The sequence below is a fragment of the Emydura macquarii genome, unplaced genomic scaffold (genome assembly GCF_026122565.2).
Source record: "Emydura macquarii macquarii isolate MOO-44397 ecotype Brisbane River unplaced genomic scaffold, CSIRO-AGI_Emac_v2 contig_1305, whole genome shotgun sequence".
NCBI classification, from domain to species: Eukaryota; Metazoa; Chordata; order Testudines; family Chelidae; genus Emydura; species Emydura macquarii.
In genome coordinates this window covers 1,175,682-1,187,579 of record NW_027131442.1, presented here as the reverse complement: position 1 = coordinate 1,187,579, position 11,898 = coordinate 1,175,682, and the positions used below count along the sequence as shown (strand labels likewise).

Below are 11,898 nucleotides of genomic sequence, written 5' to 3'. Positions count from 1 at the left end.
CCCGCGGGGTCGGCAGCGCCCTATGTACCACGGCATGAGCGCGGTACTCCAGGGGGCGCCTGAGCCGACCCTACGGGGCTTGCTGAGGGGAAAAAAGTTCCAGGAATCTGTGCACGGGGCGCGCACACACCTATAATGGAATGGATATGAGCAACACATCTCGAAGAGAGAACCAAAACTCATCACACATTAGGTTACTCTTGATCCCAAAGGGCCAGTCTCTTACCCCAAATCAATGGACACCTTGATCTCACACCAAAGACAACATTGTCCCCAGTTCCTTTAGTAAACTACCTAAAGGTTTATTAGCTACAGAAAATAAATTAGTCATTGAGAGGTTAAAGCAGGTAAAAGACATTACAGGTGAGTCCAAGTTTGTCGTTCCAACAGATAGCAGTGATGTGAGGTCTGCTAATTTCCATGAATCTCTTACAGGGCTGCCAAAAATGGCCTTGGGGACCCCTATCTTATACCTGGAATGTACTCAAATAGATCAGAGATGCAGAATCACTCCCAGTGTGCCTTCTTCTAGTTAAAAACAGTCTGACAAGTCTCCTTAGCACAGCATGGGATCTTGCTTTGTTTACTATTTGCAGACAAAGTTTGTGCATCTTCCATTGTCCTACACAATAACCCATGCTTTAAAATTAATACCCTTTTCATTTAAGTTCTTAGGTTTCAATCCCAGCTGAGGGGCATTCAGTTACAGGGACATGGATAATGCATTTAGTTACAGTAATCCAGGAACAATTCTTCATTCATTTTCATGCAGTTTTACACATCAAATAAATTCATATCTAACTGCTAAACATCCTTTGATCTAAGGTAAATTAAGTGCAGGAGGTGTATACATACATAAATGCATATATATATATAATGTAAATAGCATTCAACAGGTTATAGATAAATGAAGACAATTACATTACCATTTAACAAGCAAGTGAATTGGTACACTTAACACTTCTTTGAGATTCACACCTAAGTGAATTGTTCTGAGACTCTGACCTAAGCTGGCCTGTCAGCATTACAGAACTGGTCTGTTAATGCCACACAAACCCAAGTAATTTTCAAACTAAAGCTAAACAGCAAGTGATCACTTTATTCGTGTTTGGAAACAATTGCCTAACAGGAATCATCTCCACTGCTGGTGCCACTGGGTTACTTTTGTAAAGCAGGATTCAAATTAAGTGGCTTTAGCCCTGTGGAGCCTTCCTGGCATGGCTTGATAATTTAAACGGTGTCATAGCCAAGAAGGCTAATGGCACACGGGGCTGCATCAGTAGGAGCATTGCCAGCAGATCAAGGGAAGTGATTATTCCCCTCTATTCGGCACTGGTGAGGCCACATCTGGAGTACTGGGCCCAGTTTTGGGCCCCCCACTACAGGAAGAATGTGGAAAAATTGGAGAGGGTCCAGTAGAGGGCAACAGAAATGATTAGGAGGCTGGGGCACATGACTTATGAGGAGAGGCTGAGGGAACTGTGCTTATTTAGTCTGCAGAAGAGAAGAGCGAAAGGGGATTTGATAGGGGCCTTCAACTACCTGAAGGAGGATTCCGAAGAGGATGGAGCTAGGCTGTTCTCAGTGGTGGCAGATGACAGAACAAGAAGCAATGGTCTCAAGTTGCAGTGGGGGAGGTCTAAGTTGGATATTAGGAAAAAGTTTTTCACTAGGAGGGTGGTGAAGCACTGGAATGGGTTACCTAAGGAGGTGGTGGAATCTCCATCCTTAGAGGTTTTTATGGCCTGGCTTGACAAAGCCCTGGCTGGGATGATTTCATTGGTCCTGCTTTGAGCTGGGGGTTGGATTAGATGACCTCCTGAAGTCCCTTCCAACCCTAATCTTCTAGGATTCTATAAAAACGAGAGTTCTGTGGCACTTTAAAGACTCACAAATTTAATTTTTGTAGGCATAAGATTTCGTGCCTACAAAATGCCTACAAAATTAAATTTGTTAGTCTTTAAAGTGTCACAGAACTCTCGTTATTTTTGCTGTACACAGACTAACACGGCTACCCCTCTAGGATTCTATAGAATCAGTTTACACATGGTTGCTCTTGAACTTCATTTCCATCTCCAAATGCTCACACCAGGCACTGCACTCGGTTGGAAAGCACCATGGAACAGGAAATTAGAATTCAAAGTTCTCATTGTTCATCTGAATGGCCCAGGCAAATTTATCACGTTGGGTTTTGGTGTAGATTTTCTCCACTGGAACTCCCCATTTTAAACACCACGCCACAGTAATCCTAGGGTCTATATAGTACAGTTTGGAGCTGTTCAAGTTTAGCTGCTTGTTTTCCTCCATCCTGCTAATCTTCACTTCCAGTTTCCTCAATGCTTCTTCTTTTCTCTTCACATCGTTCTTGAGGTCTTCTGTGTTGCTAGAATTAGCCACGCAAAGCAGCTTTTTCTTTGACAGAGAAAGTTCATCTCTGCTGGCCTCAAATTTGGCTTGTACCTCAAACCACTGTTCAAAGGTCTTTGGCTGCTGGTGGTTGCAGAATTCTGCGACTTTTCTATGGGCTTCATTGAAGGACTTGACTTTGTCCTTGCTGTGATCATGAGTGAGATTTTTCAGCTGCTGTTCCATTATGCTGCTGGCAATGTGTGTTCGAAAGACCTTTGTAGTCAACCCTTTCGTTAAACCTTTAAGGTATGTATTCAGCATCTGGGGATTCACTTGATCAAATAGATATTCATCTCTCTTCTTCTTCTCTTTAAACAGCTGGAGGTTCCTAAACACCTCCTTTTCCACTGGCACCATTTTTTTGTACGGGATGGAACTTTTGCCCATGAAATTAAACTCAATCTTATTTGTTTCTCCTTCATGCAGCGTCACATGCTTCACTCTGAGGGAGGAGCAACCAAAAGTATTGGCCATCTCCCCTTCTTTTGTTTTATTACCTACTCTGAGAGCCAACGTATCTATTAAGTAAAGCACAACCCCCCGCTGCTGCTCCTGCTTGTTCTCAGAATCCCAGTCCTGGCGGTACTTCTTCTGAATCTGTTCTCTGTGATGCTTCAGGCTTCGGGCAGCTTCATACTTCTTCAAGTCCTTTTCTCCCATCAGTTTAGAGCTGGCATGAGGCATCATGTATTTGAGTTTTCCCGAGGGGCCCTCTTTCCAAGAGGCCAGCCAAATAACTTGAGGATTATGCTGAACTTTTCCCCAGCTGTGTCCTTGCGGGGGCTTAGGAATCTCTGCGTCCTTGCTACAGTTGATGGTGATGTCTTTTGGCAGGATCTTCTTCTTTAGCTTCCCCCGGTTGGGAGAGTTCCGTCCAACAAACAAGCCAGGGGGTCTTATCTTATATTTCTCAATTCTCTGTTTGTGGTCATCCAAGAAAAAGTAGCCAAATTCCTGTTGTACTTTGTCATTGGCTTTCTTAAGTTGTAACTTTTCTTCTTCAGAAAGGTTTTTCTTTTTGTTTTGGTAATAGTCAGCCATCTCACTAAAATCACACTGAGCCAGAGAAGCAATGACCTCTTTCTCCTCCAGTGACATAGTCTCCTTCCAGTCAGTAAAGAAGTTTTTGCAAAAGGTCTCATCTTTGGTCAGCTTATGGTCCAGCCTTTTGGAATAAAGGCTGGCAACCTCTTCTGCTTCCAAACTGAGTTTCATGGGCTTCCTATTGTAATAAAACTTGATATTGTCGGGCAGTGGTTTGTAGGGGGGAGGAAACACTGGACCCTTGTGTTTCAGGGACCTCCATTTGATGCCACCTTCATACTTCAGTTCCTCTTCCCACCACTTCCATATTTCCTCCATCATCTCTCTTCTCTGCTCCATGGGCTGGTTTCTGAAGAAGCAAAAAAGAAAAAAAGGAAGGTTTACAAGAGAGAAATCAAATAGCAAAAAGCAAGAGAATAACAGCACGAAGTCACTACACAAGAGCCAGGGACCTGTCTACAGTATGAACATGAGCATGTCAGAGATCCTAGTTCTATCTATGTATCAAACACACCAAGCCTTTCCCCTGGTCATTGTGAAACCCAGATAAGGTCCTTTGTACAAGTGCTTTCTGGTACTAGACAGAGGTAGGTGAAATGTTTCTGATGAATAGTTTATTCACCAAAAAATGCAATTTCAGTCGACCTGAAACTCTTTGGGAAATTGACACGAATAATTCCGGCCATTCACAAAATGGCCAGAGGAGGAGAAGATGGTGGAGTCACTGTTTTTCCAGCCACCACTCCCGCCCCCTAACTTTTATCCCAGTGGTTTGGGCACTCACCTGGGATGCGGGCAACCCAGGGTTGAAGCCCCACTCGAGAACAGCTCTGCAACAACTGGAGGAAAACCAACCACAACAAATAGCTGGCAATACTGACAGCAAACAGCCTACAAGTCGTGATTTGTCCAACCCAACAGCTCCTGAGAAGCAGATTTGTAGGTGTTTCCTTTGTTCAGTATAATTCTGATTTCCAGTCAATTTCTTCCATCCCAGGAGGAATAACTGATTTAAGGTGGATAGGATGGCCGTGTTCTTGTCAAACCAAAGCAGAGCATTGGCGTCTCTGATCTTGTGTCCCATCTCCAAGAACAGCTGCTATCTCATTTGTCAGTTGAAGACAAAATGCCTGTGGCCAATTGTACAATGTTCTACATGGCACAAGGGTAATCATGTCTCCCAGAGACATCTGCCTCCCACAGTCTGAAGCCTGAGGTATGGTTCATCCTCAAAACTGTGGGCATGGCACTGAGGCAAATGTTCCTCTTCTGGAAATTGGGAGTGTTGATGGATTGTCCGAGTGTCTAAGGATCTGTTCCCCTGGGAGGAGGCCTGCATTAGGATCTTCTTCATTGTGCTTGCGTCTCGGCATGGACCAAATGATGGAACTGTCATTCATTCCTGGAAGCGCCTGCATGAACACCTCAGACGAACCTTTGACTCCTAAACCCAAGGCACCATTGTTCCACCCACAGTGCAGCCTACGTTGCAGAAAAGTTGTGAACCTCTGAAAATTGGAGGCTTACAATGGAAGCTGCTTCTACTCCCCCCCCCCCCCCATTGGCCATCACATCCTCATCCCTTGTCCTAGGGACTACTCCTGGAAGTTCCCATCACAAACCCCACTGCCCTATGTGATGCTTCCGAGGGGCACCCAGGACTGAGACACGCCTCGCTGCCACCTGCCCTTCATGTGAGGGAGCCTTGCCTGTGCCTGCCGGGGCCAGCTCTCAATTCCACCTGCCATGGGCTACGCAAGCACTTCCCTCTCTGCCTGCCTCCTCCGCTGTCCCTCTGCAGCTCAGCAGCAGGCACATGCCAGCTCCCATGCGCTCCAAGCATCTCCCTGGAGAATCCAGCCCCCGCTCCGCTGACACTCACAGCTGTCCCAGCTTTCTTGCTCCCAAAGAAGCAGCATGCCCCAGTTTAATCTCTGATCACCGGGCTGCTGGGCACACAGCGCTCAGATCTGTTCATAGTGAAATCAGGTAAAAGTTAATACATACACAACTCCTTAAACCAGCGGTTCCCAGTGGCCCGCTCTGATCACGCTAGTGTGTTAAAGTGCAGCCACTGCAGCACAAGCAATGAGCGGGGCTAACCACCCAAGTATGTACCTATGGTTTCAGATGAGATCATTCTCGGCCTGCTAGCCCCTCCTGCCATTTGCACCACCGTGGTTATACTGCTGCTTTTAGCTCGCTCACCTGGTGCACGTATGTCAACCCAAGCTGCAGGTAACATCAGCCTGCTCTGCTGCAAAGAGACAGATTCACTGGCTCCCAGAGGAAGCACTGAGGAGATTTAGGATTAATCCCCGGATGTTACTTTGAAGTCTCCGATTAAGTTCACCGTTGTGTGCCCTAGGTGCTGACCTTTGGTTTCGCTGGTGGGTGTCCCTGCCCGGCTTCTGCCAGGGCAAATGGTCAGGTCTGGCTCCCCACCCGGGTGGCTTCCCCACGGGGCTTTTCCTCCCACCTGCCTGGCTTCTGCCAGGGGGCCAGGGCTTAGTTGCCCCCCTCCCGGCTTCTGCTGGGGCCAGTGGGTTGGATCCAGCTCCCTCCCATCCACCCCCACGGCTTGCCCAGGCAGCAGCCAATGAGGCTTTCCCCACCACCACCACCCTCCCAGCTTCTGCTGGGAGTCTCCGGGAGCTGGGGCTTAGTTCCCCCCACATCTGCTGTGGGGGGCACCAGCTGGTGCCCAATTTTCCAGTGGCCTCACATTGGCCACCACGACACACTCATCCCCTTAGCCCTAGCCTACTAGTCAGGTTCCCTCTGCCGAGACTTACCTGCTGCCTGGAGTCCGACCTGGGGCCTGGCTGGGAGCCCGGGAGGGTCCCGGGAAGGGAGCTGCAGGCTGCAGCCGCACACACCGTCTGCCTCAAGGCACATGCATGTAGGTGTGAGAGGAGGCTGTTGGAAAGAGGCAGGCGTGAGGTGGCCCAGCACGTCCCCTCTAGGTGAGCAGCAGCAGAGGCTGGCCGACCCTGCGTGCTGATGTCCTAGGCTAGGACGACCACACCTAACTCCACCCCTCAGCCTTTTCTTTTCTGTGACATAAGGCCGAGGGGGGCGGGACATGACTCAGGAGTTGGTCCCCCCTCAGTGGCCCCAGCTAGAGACGCAGCCCCAGGGGGTTGGGCTGTGATTCAGTGACTCAGCCCATCAACAGCTAACGGGCAGGCTACGTCTGTGCAAGAGTTGCTGGCTGCCTGCCAACAGCAATCAGCCCGACCCAGGCAGATCGTCACCCGCTGGGTGCTGAGTACCCACTTCCTCACCCCACACCCCCCAATTGGTGCCTCAGCCTGACAGCACCCGTGGAGTTGGTGCCTCTGTTGCGAGCACATGCTATGATGGAGCCTCTATAGGAGATACACTCAAAGAAAAAAAGTTTCTTACCTCGCTCTCGGCTCGTCAGGCAGGCACAAGGAAGGGAGAGAGAGAGGCAAGGCTTCACAGGCTGTTTTAAAGGGACAAGGCCCCGCCTCCCTTGGCAACTATCCCCACCTTTTGCGAAACTGTCTTAGAGACTTTGGAAAGTCAACACACAAACCACAGCCTAGCTGCTGGGAGCGATGTTGCCTGGGAGCTGCTCCAAACCATAGCTTCCTCTTTCTCTTCCTGGGGAACTAGAGAATTCTAGACAATTCTCATCTCTGACTATTAAACGCCTTCCATCCAGGGCTGGATTATGACAAACCAGGGCGTATCTAGGGCTATGACATCAGATCTCCTATGACCCCACGTCCCATTGGGAAAGGGGGGTGGAGGGGAAGTGGTGCTCCTCCCTGAAAGAGTTAAGAGTCTAAAAGAAATAAAATAGTTGTAGTAATAGAAAAGGAATTCATGGTTCCAATATTAGGAAATTAGTTTAGGAAAACAATGGGTAAACCCTCTGCTAAAGAAAGGGAGTCTGTCTTTCTTTCGCCCTCTGATAAAGAAAGGGAGTTTTTCTCTCACCCTCTGCTGAAGGAAGAAGCACTTATCTAGGCACCAGACAGGGGTAAAAGGGAGGGAAAGTTTTCTTATCTGATAAGTGAAAGAATGTCAGCTTGAAGAAAACCATTAGACAGAGGGCAAGAGGTAAATTTAAAAGGCGCATGCGTAATAAGGTAATAGAATATTAGCACACACCTTGCATAGAAAATTCGCTTATTAGCATGAACATGGATCTATATATGTTGTATGTGGAAGAAAATGTATGTAATAGGCGGTCGCGAAAGGTGTAAACCTTTTATTACCCAGCCAATGGGGAACGAAGGGAGGGATTTTCTCGGCCGGGATAGGGAATATAAACTGTTAAACAAAGAAAGGGGGGTGCGCTCCTTACAGAATAGATTTTTGTTCTGGAGTTGTGCCCAGCTTTGCAAACCTGTTATAAAAATAAAACGTAGTTTTTTTTGTTACTCTTTACCTGTATCCGATGTTCTTTATTAAACCCTTTTAGTCAAAGTTATTATTTACATCCCCTTCAGAAAGGCAGTGACAGTAGCATTGCTTCACCCACCCTCAAACAGGTCCCCCTCTCCCCAGAGAGGGAACAGGCCCTCTCGAGCCAAATTTGGGGCCCCATTCCATCGTGTTCACAGTGGTTCCCCTCCCATTTCTTTATTTTGGGGGACGCCCCTGATCTCAGGGCTTGGATAGAATTGTCTCCCTTTTCCTTCCTCTCATCAGCCCTGGCGGCAGCAGTGGCAGCGGGGTGGGATAACAGGACCCTGACATTGCTCCCTTTTGAGTTCTTAAAATTAATTAGCGGGCTGGCAGGCAGCCAAGTAGACAGGAAGGGGCAGGCTTGACCATTATGGCTGCTACCACCACAGTGTTCTCAGACCTCATGATCCCTACTGATACCTTTGTTGTCTTCATCCTGAGAGAGCTTCGGGCCCGAGGGAGGGACCCAGCTGGCATCACCACCTCCACCGGCTGTGGCTGCCTCCCCCCCACCACCGGGGATGTGAGATTTACTCACCCCACACTGCCTCTCCAACGGGAGGCTATTTCTGCTCTTTCCTGTCTCTCCCCCTTTTTCCTTTGGTTTAATAAGAGTCTGGCTGAGCCAGCCAAGACTATGTTTTGCCTCACTGCTGTAAACCTGTGACCAGAGAGAAAGCAGCTAAAAGCAATGCCCCTAAACAGCCTGACGCTGGTACAAGTTTGCCAGGTTTTGACGTGGCTAACAACACTGGGGTGTGGGCCTGTGGTGCCGACTCTCACTTGCAACCTCCCGGCTAGAGAAACAAAACCAAAAGCTGCATTTGCTCTCTCCTGTTTATGTGGGTTTGTCTTGTTTTGCCTTAGAAGAGGAAGGCAACAGATTAAGCAAGAACAGATTCAGCCCAGCTCAACTGACTTTGAGGAGGGTGCGGGGGAGAAAAAGGAGAGTTATTACCATCTTTATATCACCTAAAAGACTGGTACACTAGGCATTTTTTCCTTCTAAAAACTCCCACTCGCTAAAAGGAAAGTGAGTAAGGGAGCTTGTTAGAATGAAAACTTTCCTTAATACTTTACCTTTCAAAGGTTTGAATGGTTTTCCCTTCTTTCTGTATCTTTAATAAAAGATTGGGATGGTGTGTTTGCCATAGGACAAAGCATGCAGCAATCTCTGTATACCGCACCCTGAACCCTGTTTAACCGCTTAATGTTGTACAGTGACATGGTCACATTAACACAACTAGGGATCGCTACTTAGGCCTACTGAACTCTTCCTCTGTCGGGTCTTTTGCTCTTTATGCAACGTGAAGAAAGCACACAGGCAGAGCAGGGTCCCAGCTAACACTGCTAACTCCACAGCAACATGATACGCCTGACTACATACTGTTAGGGCAGATTTATGGCAGCTTCTAAAACACAAGGCACCACCTGTGACTGCCTCTCTCCTATCTAAAGGGACACTACCCCATTCCTGTATACCACACTCCCCTCCTTTGAAGTACATAATGCAAAGCGTTACAGCCACATTCCTATCATTAAATATACATCTTCATCATAGCAGCAGACACGTTAGCCAGTCCTGGGTCGTGTTTAGTTTGGCTTTGTACCATGGCATGTGCCAGCAACAAAGGTTCAGTTTGCACCATCTAGAACAGCTCAGTTGTCTCCGGTTTCAGGTGGCACTAGCATGTTGATGGGTACTTTTGACCTCAATATAACCATGAGTGCCTAAGAACATCTCCCCTCTCTGTCACTGTGCTGTAGCCATTGCCGAGACCTTTCCTTTGGGGGTAAAAACCCACTTGCAACGTGTGGTTCATGCTCTGTACCAGAGTAAATTGGTTCCCATACGGAGCTTATTCAAACCTTTTAATTCCCCAGATAAACCCGGCGCATCTCTAACAATTTGAGCATAGTTACATTCACCCTCATTTCATAGAGTTTAATCATCCCTTCTGGCCTTAAATCATGTAGTTTGACCGCCTGTATATCACAAACCAGAGAACTTAGTACAGTGGTAACGGGATGGAGCCCACTAACTTTGCTGTTTGACTGAAGCATAGCTTGTGTTATGCAGAACATGTTACCTTCCACCAGAGTAAGAGATCTAGAACCAAAAGGAATCGACTTTCAGTCTGATCTTCTATTGCACGTGAATCCCCTGCTCCCATTCCATATGGGGCAGCATCCCAAGCAAACTTCACAGGCAAAGCATGGTGTGTAAGGGGCCTTTTAAATGACAGGAGCTTCTTGGCCTTATCAAAGACCCGGGTGCAGCTTTGAGACCAGCAGCACTCTCTCTGCCCATGGTGTGACAGTGCATCCAGGAGATGTAGCGTTGTTAGGCCAGACACTATGGCAATAGGTAACCATCCTCAGAAAGGCTCAGGACTGGGACATAGTCTGTGGCTGGGGTGTCTTAAGGACAGTTGCGGACCTGTCTTGTGATTGACAAAAAAACAACTGTCCATGGTACAGCCACACTTTACAACAGATTTGGGGAAAAACGCACGTTGCCTTCACGGGCTCTGAGCCCATGTTCCGCTAGCCTCACAAGCACCTTAGGGTGAGTCTCAAGGAGTTCATTCTTCATCCCAAGCTCCCATGACCAGCCCATTGTTCATGTAACATGGACTGCCAGCACCATCCTGTAGCACCTGGCCCATGGCTCACTGCAAATAGGGAGTGTAGATGCTAATCCAGATACCAGCCTGTTATACTGCAATACACCCTTGTGTATGTTCATTGGGACATACTTCTTGGGTGCTTCTTGTCACGGTCTTCAGTCTCCTTTTGTCTTGAGGCTTAGGTGAGATTTATCTTGGAGAAATGCTACTATCACCTAAAGAGACAAATATGCCCTCTGTTCTAGGTAAAGAATAGTGATCTCCATTCATTACTGGGTTAATGGGAAACCACCAGAGACACAGACAACCCCATTCTTGTTCATTACTGGCACTATACGGTGCTCCATTCACTCCAGTTAATCTTAGATATTATTCCAGAGCTTTGTACAGGCTGACATTCTGCTCCTACTACTTGCTGTATTGCACAAGGCATTGGGCGAGCACTGCAGCAGGTAGGAATTGCTTTCCCCCCCCCCAGTGCACAATTTTTGCTCTCAGGTTCTGGGACCAGTCTGAAAGATACCAGCTGTCTTGTTCAAGAGCCCAGCATATTTTCATTTTGTGGCAGAGTCCATCATATTTTTTAAAGCCTGCAGGCACTTTATGCTTTACCAACTAGATGCATCTTTCTCAGCCATCCTCTACCCCAACTTAATGATGTAGCATGTTTGCAGTTAGATGTTTCCTCCATTGTAATAATCCCCAACGGAGCAAAAATTTCCCTTGTGTTTGTTTTTAGAAGCACTTGAGATTTTGTGCAAATTTGCTTCTTTAAATCATCTCTGATAACCCAGCAGATTCTGCAGTCACTCTTTATTCCACTTTCTCGCTGGCTCAAGGTCCTGTATACATTGTGAATTGTCATTTTTTTTGTTCTTTACACAACATGGTTACCCCTTTCAACACAAGTGGTTAGCCAACATTTAGGGTCTTGCAGGTTGTTTCTGCCAGGAGAAACTGATAATATGGGTTAAGTATTTCTTAGATATAATCCTGTTTATTTACAAAGAATAAACACAAAGTCCCGTGTCCCTAAATACAGGAAGAATCAAACATGAGACCTTCTCTTTGCTCCCACTCGCAACCCTTTCTCAAGCCAGCACTCTCTCTCAGGGTCATGCTACAAGTGGTTCTCTGGGGCTTCCTTACCGCCTTGTGGTTCTCTGGTGTTTTTCCTCCTTCTCTCCTCCAGCTCAGCTCCAAACAGACAACACCCAGGCCCCTGGGTTTGCACTCAACCTCCAACCAAACCCCTCTGGCTCTATAGCTCAGCTTCCTGACAGGCCTTGCATGGGGAGTGGGTTATAGGTGGTAGCTCCTATTATTATAGCTCTTATTCCATAAAGGAGCAAATTGCTTAATAGTCAGGGGT

The 11,898-nt window shown here is 47.4% G+C and overlaps 1 pseudogene; it reads right to left on the bottom strand.

The window, feature by feature from the left end:
- Positions 1-296: 296 nt before the first annotated feature.
- On the bottom strand, positions 297-6,976 carry LOC137154798 (DNA topoisomerase 1 pseudogene; annotated as a pseudogene).
- Between the last annotated feature and the right edge of the window lie 4,922 nt (positions 6,977-11,898).